Raw genomic sequence first — 12,518 nt, forward strand, 5'->3', positions numbered from 1 at the left:
TCTCTTACCAAGATGTCTGTCATTATCCCTCGTCTTTATCTCGCTATCTAGAACCCAGCAGCCGGCGGAGCCTGAAGTCTATAGTTTGCCTTCCTCTGAAAGGAAACACCGCACGTTGATGGAGCGCCAGCGAAAGAAAGGAAGCAAGGGGCTGGTGCCGGAACTCAAGAAGAATAAGAGAAACAACAGCGGAAGCCACAAGAGGAAACTGAAGGGTGTAGAGTTGCAGGCTTTAACAGCATCTGCATCTCGGAAATTAAACAGCGTTTAGTTTGGAGAACGTGCAGGGGCGAGCTGCCGGTGCTCCCAGCTCAGTCCTGCGCATGTCCATGTTTTTCTGTACTTCCTGCTCCACCACACAGAGCGAGACTTCAGCTTTGAAAGCGCCGTCTATGTTGGCTTGCATGCACACTACAATGAAGCTATGAGAAAGGGAATCAAAGCCAATGCCTTCTTTTATTTTCCCTCGCCAGTATTGTTTGGATGAACTCGAGCTAGCCTGAAAACGATATTGCAACTTGTGCGGCTTTCCGTAATTTCTAATTAAGGTCAAAAATAGTTTTTTTAAAAAAAATTTCAAGCACTCAATAAAAGAAATGGGTCTTTTAGTTAATAAGAAGCTGGAAATGCGATATCGATCTGAACGGAGACCTCCTAACCGATAGTTTCTCCTTTTTATACTAATGATCTTGACGACGCCTCAGCTGCATCAGCAGCATGGGATCAATACTAGACTAAGCTGAAGACCGACATCACTAATGGCATCAACACAGACACCAAAAGGCTGACAATCTATGGACAATCCACATCTTCAGATATTTGCGCCGCAAAATGAAAAAGACTCTTCCGGACGTTCTCCAGATTAACAACGGCGGAGTTGACTAAACCTAAGTCCATCATGAACGACCGCAGCATCTCTTTATTTCAGAGTCAGGCTGATGCGATTCCATTTTTCCTGCAGTCCCACGAGAAGGACCCTGAGAGCGGTGCTACAAAAGGGAACACGAGCCATGAAGATCAGATAGGTTCAGAGTCCTTCTTATCTCGGAGAAACATCCAGGACGCACAGTCGGACTTGCTGGATGCCAGAACACTCGTCCAGCTCGTGGACTTGTGGGGATGATTCTGGTGGAAACAACATCAGGAAGTATGAGAGGAGGTAGAGATAAAGAAACAGGGAGTAGACTGGCTTGTCATTCATCAAGCACCCCAGAGAATGCCAGAGAACGAGAGAGATGACAGGTGGGGGTGATGTCGCATGGTTTCTCGACGACAAACCCTCGACTACAGATCCTTCAAACGTCGGCGAACGCTCGGTCGGGTTCAGCAAAAGTTGAATGTCGAGGTCACAGGAAATCAATGATTTTTGGGCGATCGTTCGGGACACTGGAGCTTCGATCAACATGCTGAGCTAACTCCAGACGTGTTTGCTAATACATTACCACAACGTTTGCCAATATGAATGGAATTTGGGATACTTCGGAGCTTGGCGCATTGATACTTTGATCGGTTAAGAACAACCGACAGGACAACAACGACGACGACGACGACGAAGATACTTGATTTTGTGTTATTGTGACCTCTCTCCCTCTCTGTGAATTCTGTTCTCTTTCTGTCTAAAGTTCTGTTCCGTTCTCTCTGTCTCTCGTGTGCATGTTGATAGGATGAGAATGTGTTTGTCATAGCTGTACAGCCTCTCCAACAACAGCTTTGAGAACAAGACACAGACAGTCAGGTGACATTAATTTGACCACGTGACAAGCAGTGCTCTTCCAAAAAGCGACATCGGGTAGGTGAGAGTGGCTAGTCCGTTTCCGGTCTGACTGGCCTTTGTAGACCAGGTATAAAAAAAAAAAACAGCCGCATTCATTTTTGATTGCACAGAGTGCTGCATCATTTTCATCCTGGCAGAAGTTCAGAAACGAGGACTGGCCATCAGCCCCGGAGAGCTCCCACTGGGAGTGCCTAGGGGATGGCTTGCAGGAAAGCAAGAGTCGGATTTCCTGAAAGTCTGGCGTAAAGTCTGTTATCATCTGTTTGCTCACAACCCACTTCAGTCTTCCAGGCCCTCCCACCATTTTTCCAATACACTTTTCCCTCCAGTTTTTATTTTCGTAGTTTGAAATTTGTTTTTAACACAGTGACACGATCATTGGTCCAAAAATAGCGCGAGTTCGCAAGTTATTAATAATACAATCTGCTCCCCTGTAGCTCTCGTTCTTGCGTGTGTTTCGTCTTATTTGTCATTCTTCAATCCCATTCAGGCAGTAAGTAAGATATTGACAATTCTTTATTTTCATCTATTTACAGTGCCAACATCCTCTATATTTTTAGCATTGTCCTTTTCCCCCTTGTCCCCTCGATTGGCTGTGGACGGTAGGCAGGTCGAAGGATTCTTCAACGAACTCCATGGCCTACAGACCACTTTCTCTCCTGCTTCCATCACTGCTATATCCCTCCGACACGACTGAGCTCAGCTCATGCCCTCCACTTCTGTTTTCATCCTTTCCCAACCATCTTCCTCTCGTCTTCATTTTATCGTGTCCCTCTCCCCCTACCCCATGAAGCCAAGCTCTTTCGCAAACGATCTCGCGCGATTTGTTCATATTCCGATCATCGCAGCCAATCGACTTCTCACGCAAATCCTCGATCCGTCTCTCGCCACTTCGCGTGACGTCTGCGCGATTTGCACTGACTTGCTGTCGCACACCCGTCTCCACATGGCAACCGGATGCCACTTCTGAGGATAGCCAGCTCGACGACCTTCACTTGCTATTAATCGTCTTGCATTCCAGTCCAGGGCAAACATCGGTCTCCATTTCGCCACTGCCTGCCAGGAGATAGGAGGTTATCTGAAGGCAAACAAACATGTTGGGCATTCTTCATACCTCGTCCACAGAGACATTGGCAAAACTCCACATGGAATGAGTCGGAGAGAAAAAAAGCAAAAGAAGAGAGGTTTATTAAGCACTTATTACTATTTGATACTATTTTTCTGGAAGCTAAAGAGTGAGCATCAATTTTCCGACGCAGGTCCGGTCTCTAGTTCCTGCCATTGCTTGCATGCAAAACCCACAGTTATGCTACAATCCATTGTCCATCCTTATTTCTTTAAAGTGTTTTTCATGTAGACTAGAAAACATTCATTTTTATTTCAGTGTAGTGTTATCCAATGGGACCTTGTAAAGCAATTAAATTTCTCTGTAGCCTCACTCAGTGCAGGCCTGTGCTTCATTAACTCGGATGCTTAATAAAAAAATTAACTGGCTGTTAAACTTTCATTGGCAAGGCTGAGGTGCTGGTCTGAAGATTGCCAGGAAGCTCTTTCGTGCTGCTCTAACGAGAGCTGTCTCCATTTTCTTGTTATCTCGGCGAAGATGTAGCTATTTGAATTCTTAGTGAGTTAAATGGGGATGGATTATCACAAGGAGTGCCCTTCTAACACTCCTGATGGGCTAAAAAACATTTCGGCAGGGGACATTGGCTGTAGGATGAAAGGAAAGAACGCTGTCCTTGCAAATTATTTATGGAAAATTAACCCCGCGGCAAAACGCTTACGACGCATGATTTAAATTCCTCGGGAGATCGAAAAGTCATTTGTTTGGCAGTGACTTGCCGATAAAAGCGGTTAGGCTAAGCGAATAATGACATTTCCATGTAAACCAAGTGAGGACGGCGTGCTGAGCAAGAAAAGCCAGCAGACAACAAAACAAAGGAGGAGAAAGGGGGGAAGGTCAAAATACAATGAGACTGTAACAGCAGGGGACATATACATGCATAATGAAAGTGGAAAAGAAACCAACAACAACAACAAAAGTGCCCTGAGGTTTGGCTGCAAGAGTTCATAATATGATGCGCGAAAAATGTGGAGCCGCAGGAATATATATGAAGAAATAATATAAAATGGAGTGGAGGGATTAACGGGAATTAAAAAGTGGAGACATAGATGATAAAAGCAAGACATATCAACAAGAACGAAGTCGGTGAAGGAAGGATGGAGCTGCTGAAGGCGAGACAATCACTCCGAGCAGCTCGGCCCTTTAAGGAACATAAGATGATCTTACACGAAACTGCAACTTCTGGAATTGAGGAACGGCCATATCATGGGTCTGAACTCTCCAGAGTGAGCGAAACTAAACGGAGCGACACTGGTGAGCTCACACAAGATGGCGACGAAGAGCGAGGGAAGCTGGGTACATTGCACTCTGTGGAGGGTCACAGGTACAGCAAGGGCGAGCAGCAAAGCAGAAGATTGACAGAGAGGGCGATGTTCATTTGTCTTTCGAGGAAAAATAATCAGAAAGGATTTTTTTTTTTGATTTACCCGACCTTTCTTTTTTGGTGACGGGGAAGTAAACGCAGGTTTTAACATGGACTCAAGTGGGACAGGGTGGCTGATCGTGAAAACAAAAGACATGGCTGAATCAACGTTTCTGTGAGTACACATTAACAGGGAGGAAAAATGGAGGGATAAAGAGAATCTATGACTATTCTTTCTCCCTATTTTTAAACCCGAAAGGTAGGGTGAGAGAAAAGAGAAAGAATCTAGACGTATATTCTTTTCGAATTCAGGAGTCAAATTGTAAATTCACAAAAGGAAAATAATGTTCAAAAGTAATTAATAATCAGACCTATATTACTAATAACTGCAATAAAAAGTAAATTGCAAGCTACACGTTAAATCCTGAGTTCTTTTATCCCCTTCCCACCACCACCAGACATTGTTATTTTCACTACCTTGATTTAGTAGCTGAATGTGTAAAGTGATGCCAGATATCAATTTTGCAGACGACGACGACGACGACGACGACGACGACGACGACGACGACGACAACAACAACAACAACAACAACAACAACAACAACGACGACGACGACATTAACAACAACAACAACAACAACACCAGAAACACAGAAGCAACAACAACAACACAACAACAACAAAACCCCCCAAAAAACCGGACAACATAAGAGGGTGAAGGTAGTGATGATAGAAGACTTTGAACTGAGTCGGTTTGCCCACCCCATTCACAGGATTCTCCTCCATGGCGACTGTCATCTGCCGAGACACCAGCTTTGTCTGCTATGCAAAGGCACTGGCTGCAGCCTCCTGCATGCAACAGTCTTGATAATACTCGCGCGTGATCTTGTGAATAACTCAGCGCCGGCAATTCTCTTGGACTCGCTTCCGTCTCAGGCACTACCGCAACATGATCACCAATGCCGGTCAACAACTAGGGACCCTGCACAACCATCCGACCTGCAGCCTGAAAAAGGCAACATTGCTACAGATGGAGACATTGATGGTGAGAGCAGCTTGACAGACAGGCAGACAGACAGACAGACAGACAGACAGACAGACAGACAGACAGACAGACAGACAGACAGACAGACAGACAGACAGACAGACAGACAGACAGACAGACAGACAGACTCTATTTATACAGAATAATTACGAATAATAGACTAAAGTCTTTCTAGAAGACATCACCTCTCAAAAGCACTACCAACACCATTGTGAGGACAGCAGACGCCTCTGCGGGTTGTCGAGCGCTAAAACGTCTTCCAGGCAAATTGTCTTTAGTACACTGACCTATCACGTGCGTCTTGGGTCATGTGACCTTTCAGACATAATTAACATCGTCAGGGTCCTTTCATAAGCTGTCTACCGTCATTGTGCATTGTTCTTTCCATCGCCAAAAAAAAAAAAAAAAAAAAGAAAAAAAAAAGAGGAAAAAAAAAGTATGAACAAAAGTATTGCATAGTAGCTGTGCGTCGGGTGCTGGTCAGGTTACCGAGACGATGGAGTTATTGTGTAAACGGACTGTCGACCGCTTATCAACGAAGGTGTGAGAGAGATGTCGAGCGCAACATGATGGTGAAATAAAACCCTAAAGTGTAACAGAAGCGGGTCAGATGCACACTCACGCATGCACGCACTGTCACACACGCAGGACGTATCCTATTACCGTGCATGTAGCATTATGCAAGCAGCCGAATACTCGCAAGCAGACAGACAACCTGGCGCATGGAATTACCTATAAACTCAACTACCACATCATGTGCTAAAAATATTGTTATTGTCCCTTGTGGCGTTTCACTACCTTTCTCATGTATCGTCCATGGCAGCATTGCTAAAATAAAACCCGTCCCAGCCCTCCCGCAAAAAAATAAAAAAAAAATTGCAAAACAATTAAACAAACAAACAAACAAACAAACAACAAAAGAAACCCAAACCCAAAACACTTTTACTTTAAACACCTTTCCTTTAAATATCTTTAAACATAATCCCAAAATGCACCTGCAAGCTATCTGCTCCTTCCACCTGCCCCCGATGTTTCCCTCTGTCTTTGACACCGTGCGCGCTTCCAGACTTTTTCTTAGACACGTGGTCATCATGCAAGCACGTGGCAGCAACACGGAGAATTTAATTCTCTGAGTAAAACGTTGTTAGGAGACGAAGGCGGACAAAGATGGAGAAGGTATGCATTATGCATATGACCTGACAAAAAGTCTGGTGCGTGCCAGAAGCGCTTACGTTTCATGTCTGTACGTTGTTTTGTCGCTAGGTGGCGCCATGCTAATGCGGAAACAATAGCGCGCCAGACCATCCCTGTCGATTCCGAGGTCACGTGACCGCCGATGGGGTTAATAATAATATATAAAAAAACCATTGTGAGACAAAGAGTGTATGCGTCGATGATGAGGAAGATGATGAGGAGGAGAAGGAAGAGTAGAATCAAAGCACAACAGAGACTGTTGGGGACATCACGCGCCAAGTGACGTCACACGAAAGTCGTTTGCTTCTGACAAAGACTGACAATTAAACTCGCATCACACATCAACAGGATGCCACTCGGCAAGGCGATGTCCACACTGTGCAAACCTCTCGTGACCGTAAGAGGACAAGCAAAGGGTTCGTGGACACTTGCCCAAGCTTGTCGCCTCTGGGTCATCAGACGGTCTGCTTGAGACTTCCCTCTGTGCCTCGTGCATCTTGGAACTGAAGATTGATTTTATTGTTGTTTGTCATTCCTTCTTCTGGCGATTACTGAAACATGGTGACTGCATCGAAGACGGAATTTAGATGATTGGTACAACTGATCCTGATTCTGTCAAAGCCTGAACTAAAAGCCTCGAAAGTGACTTGTCATCAACTGGATTGCTAAACAGATTGAATCAGATTCTAACAATCAGGTGCTTGACAGATTGTAGTGATTTTGACTAAGTAAAGGTCAGTGTAAGATACCATTTTCTTAAATCTGAGCAAGTAATTTCTTTTTGTTCTTACCTATAAACGTCACTGTGCGTACTAACGTCGAGACGTCACGATTGTACACACACACGGTCTTCTAACATGCGTGGTGATATTTTTAGGCTCGAGCATCTCGAGAACAAAAGAAGCTGTTCATATGCTTTATCCAATTATTAGAGAAAGTTCGGATCTTTTAGGGTCTGTGACGTGTTGCGTCAACGATTTCTTTTTAATGGCTTTCTGGAAGGTTTCCTTCTCCTTCTGTAAAATTCTGACTTCAAGGTATTAAGTACTTGTGGCATGTGAGGTAGCGTCTGTTTGATGCACATGTAAACTGAGATTGATGTCTGTAAACCCTTTCTACAGTAACTTTTGTCTACGTGCAGCGCGGTTCGAGATGAAAAGCCCTCCAAGAGAGGAAAGAAAAACAAAATTAAGGTGAAAGGTTATTTCCGTTTGGAAGCTCCTCACCGGTGACGTTTGCTCTCTGTTCTCAGATGCGGGCTCCGCCTGGTCCAGCGTGATTGACAGCGAGAGTGCTCACCCGACACTTCGCTTTTGATGGCAGGAGACAGGCTTCTGATAACAACAAATCAGTGCAATGGCACGGTTCCCTTCCACTGGGCATGGAGGAAGGTGGAGCGACAAACACACAAGGCAATGTCACCCTTAACCTCTGGGCTAAAGTAGGAAACAAGATGACCCCCACCTGTCCTTCCAACCGCCTTTGAAAAAAAAAGGAGAAAAAAAGGGTTAAAACGAACAAAACAAAAAGAGAAAATCAAAGGAAAAGAAAGATCAGCTTTTTTAATTAAAGGAAGATAATAAATCAGTTATGAATGGAGATATTTATAAGAACAAAATGCAGGCACTGCTGGCTTTGAGAAAGATGTAGAGAGGGATGGAGCTAGTGAGTGGGAGTGAGTGAGAGAAAGAGAGATTGCAATTTTCTACAGCGGCGAATTCATGTCTCTGTCTATGTGCGTGCTCGCGTGCACGTGTATGTGCGTGATTAGCGAGGGCACTTGGAGTGGAAGCCGTTTGCAGAATTGTCTGATGGCGTTTCTTCAAGTATGTAGGCAGCAGAATTGTCTGACAGCGGCAACGATAGAAAATTTTTGTTTTCCCCCCGCTAACCCCCTTTTTCAGCTGAGCACTTCCTCACTCCAAGAAACAGCGTGATGTGTGGATTTTCGCTTCAGGCGCAGACGACTCCATCCACATCTCTGGCTTTGCTCTCGTCGTGATGACTCTTGTGGTGACGTGATGCCAGTGAACAGCAAACACCTTACAGGACGGCTGTAGAAAAGTCCGTCCACAGACGGAAACGGCTGCCATCATTATGGAGATTTTTAGCTTATATTCTTTGTTTCTCTGCTTCTGACTTCGATTTTATCTCAGACCAGCTCTCGGCTTCTTTTTTTAAAGAGCCTCTTATTAATCATGTCACTCATCCACTCTGAACTTTCCACATAGCTGGCGACAAAGCTAGGTAAGAGGAGATCATTTTCAAAACGCCGTGTGTCAGCTGCGATGGCCGAGTGGTTAAGGCGTTGGACTTGAAATCCAATGGGTATTACCCGCGCAGGTTCGAATCCTGTTCGCAGCGTCTTTTTTTTTAAACCTTGTCTTTAACGATAGTGAGTTTTGGGTGTTGTGTGTTTGGAGCTCGGGTATTTCCTTGACCGTCTGTGTGCACGAAAGAAATCATTCACATTCCCAAACCGGTGCAAAAGTCAGTTCGTTGTCATTTTTATGGCTATTCCACCTTGAGTTGAGTTTGAGAGGGTAGAGGTATGATGGAGCACTCTGAGATAACCTCCCGACTGTCTTTTCTGCGAAACAGATGTCACATACAGAAAGTGTTCCCAGACGAGATCTGAACCCAGGTCCTCTAGCTGCAGTAGTGACAAGAGAGTGTTTTAACCACACACTACCGGGCGCCCCCTTTTCTGTCTTACTGTCTGTCTCTCTCTTTTATGTTACCGATGTTGTCTGATGTCTGCCTCACAGGACGAAGTAAGCTGTCATGGAATCCCTAAGGTCCTGATTTAATACAACAGACATGGCCCAGGCCTTTCAGAACACGCTTATCCTTCCTGTTTTCCATTATTTATTCAGGCGATAGACACTATGCAATGTCGTTGTGCGGCTCTGCTGGTGTGGACAAACAGCGACAGCTGCCTCAGCACCCTACCGCTGGGGTATGGTTACAAAATGAAGGGCTGGATGGACAGTCAGGCTAGGTGGCTGCTAATCTCATAGTCAGCTAAATTCCTAGTATTTTAAACGCATTTTAGTTCAGTGATATTCGTTAGCAGCCAACTACAGCCACATCGTCCCCACTCCTCTCCGTATTTTCTTCAGTGTTCGTGATATACACAAGAGACTTCCATTTTTTTCGCATTAAGGGCAGGTAAGTCTATGAGACAGACACTTCCTCTCTCTTCCCCTTACTGATTCTTTACGTGACGGTCAAAGTCAAATAATATAAATAATTTCTGCAGTAAATGATGATTACATGTCACCGTCCTTCACCTAACAGCATTAGGCTCCGACATTAGCAAATAAAGACACACCATGACAGACAGTTAAGCTAACTGGACAAGAAATTAGCCACGACCAAGAATACATGACCTTTTACCCCGGGCGTGCGAGAAAGGGGCGGTAATCCGGAGAGCCAGGCTGTCACAGGCAAGTCTTTGACTGAGGGAAGGGGAGACAATTAAAGCTGAGGGGACTAGTGAGATGTAATACAGATGTAGACGAACATCCTCCGCTGATGATCGTCTGCGAACCCAAGGACCACGAAGTTTTGTTGGGAAAAACAAGAGGCCAAACACAGGTGATTAAAGGGAGAAAACCGCGAGGAAGAATTCTACGATGACTGAGAGAGAACGAGACACGGGGAGACAATTCGTTTCCTTGATTAAATTTTCTGCGACAAAAATACATGGCAACAGTTTTTTTTTAATTCCTGTGCGAATGGGGCTGGAGGGTGAGCCGATTTCCAGCACAGCTTCAAGCAGTGTCGGTAGAAGTGATCAAGGTGATGGAGATGATAGTGGAGAAGGGTGGTGGTGGTGCTGGTAGCTTAGCAATGGTGGAAGAAGAAGAAGAGGAACACAAAGAGTGAGCTCAAGTAGAGGAATAGAGATGTCAAATATGTTATTTCGGTCCGGAGTCTTTATACTAGAATACTGTACATATGTACAGATGAGACTAGACACACTATTGATATTACAGTAGTCAGTAGACAGTGCGCAATATAAACAAATGGAACAACGCATTGTTGCTAATTAGAAGCAACAACAGAACAAACAGAGCAGAAGAAACACTTTTAGCAGCAAAAGAAGATGAAGTAAGAGTAAGAGATGAAGAAATAATAGAAGCAAGAAACAAACAAACAACAAGAGGAATAAAGAGAACAAGAGAAACAAAAAGAAAAACAAACTGTCACAAACCAGTCCGGTTCAGGGCCAGAACAAAATGATCGACTAAAGTCACTAAACCATTGTTAATTATAGGTAAGTAGCAGTCACTAGGGGGAAGCTCTTCTGTCGGTTGACCATGACCTAGAGACGGGAAAAGAGAGAGGTAGTTAAATAGTTGCTTATGGCGGAGGTAGAGGTAGTGCACGACACCGATAAGTCGTATCATCGCCATTGTCGTCCCTTTCCGGTAGCAAAGCGATGCGAGGCAGTGGCTGGTGAGTTCCATCGTGCCACCGGCCCACCTTGTAGTCTGCGGGGGATACCTAGCGGATCATCGCCTCTGTCATTCATTGCTTGGAGCATTTAATGCGAGGCAGGCGACTGTTAAGGCCAGAGAGGTCCATCAGCGGTGACAACGGTGAGCTGCGATCGACTTACATCCTGTCTTACTACAATTCATCAAGGGCAGACACACGAGTGGTACCGCCATGTTCCTCTGCGTCCAGGGGACGTGTGAATGTGATTTCAGAGAGCTGCTAGTGACGAATGTGATGTTGGAGAGAGTTCCACTGCTGAGCAGCACAGAGGGAGAATGTCATATATAATATATGTATATAGTTAGTATTTGCCACTAAAAAGATGTATATTACCGTTTGATTTCGTGTTCAACCTTTTCAGTTAATATTCATTTAGATTGTTTTCGTAACTGTTTTGTCAGTCGTTTTGAATTACCTGTGTGGGAGGCACGAAATAGAGTGAGTGGGCGTGAAAGGGTGGAAGCTGGGTGTGAAGGGAGCCAGTAGAGATATCCACTTTCCCCTCTGGGTATCTAGTCTTTTCCTTCTCCCCCAGTTTCGTCACACAGAAGACAGATCAAGCGCATTGAAGCGTTTAACGGAATCCTAGTACTAGTAGAAGCGGAACATAAAGAAGAAAAGCAATAAGAGGAACAGGAAGGAAAAAAGGAAAGAGAAGAGAAACAGAAAGAAAAACACAAGAAAAGGAACAAGAAAAAGAGAAACAAGAATATAAACAACAATTAGAAAATGAACCTGAAGAGGAATATGAATAGGAGCAAAAAGAGAAAAAAGAAAAGAAAGAAGAAAAACAATGACAGGAACATAAAGAACACGAAGATAAACAAAGAAGAACTGGAAGAGAATTAAGGACAAGACGAGGAAAAGTTGTTTGTTATAAACACTTTTCTGGCGATTTTGTGCCACAGGAGTCTCAGGCTATCTTTATGACATGTCCTGGAGAAGCCATTCATCAAACACATATCCTGACTGGCGGAGGGAAAAAACCATTTTCTGATTTGTAGAAATTTCCACACGAGCGCTGACAGCAACACATTAAGAGAGGAGAAGGAAGAAACATGCTGTAAAGAATACAGATAATTTAACGAGTGTTAATGCAACCGACTTCTCAATGTCAGCTTTTACATTTTTTCCGCCGTTCTCTGATTACCGACACTTGTCTATCTTTGTTTAAACCTTTTCCAAGCCGGCTCTCAAGCAGATTTTTAAGTTTTGCTTCCACCATAAGAACAACTACAAAAGTGTCTGCATGAGAGACGGTTTGTGAAAGGTTTTGTTTCTGTTGCTGGGAGATGTGGGCACCCATCGTCTGTACCCCGGGCCGACTGTCGGAGGAGGATGTACGGGTCCCCCCAGGAGACCATTGCAGTCCGTGGCTTGGGTCAAGTTACGGGACCAGGCGCAGGACTTTTCTTGTAGAGGTGTAGAAATGTCTATTGATTGTGCTGCCATCGGGAGGCCGAAATAGTCATTGGTGGACATCACACTAACTGAATTAGTCTTTCCTCTAAGG

The 12,518-nt window shown here is 44.5% G+C and overlaps 1 non-coding gene across 1 annotated transcript; it reads left to right on the forward strand.

Moving 5' to 3' along the window:
* Positions 1-8,781: 8,781 nt before the first annotated feature.
* Trnas-uga lies at positions 8,782-8,863 on the forward strand. Its single transcript has one exon. It is a non-coding gene; the product is annotated as a tRNA-Ser (tRNA).
* Positions 8,864-12,518: the final 3,655 nt, after the last annotated feature.

This window comes from Pomacea canaliculata, linkage group LG1, assembly GCF_003073045.1.
Source record: "Pomacea canaliculata isolate SZHN2017 linkage group LG1, ASM307304v1, whole genome shotgun sequence".
Lineage (NCBI taxonomy): Eukaryota > Metazoa > Mollusca > Gastropoda > Architaenioglossa > Ampullariidae > Pomacea > Pomacea canaliculata.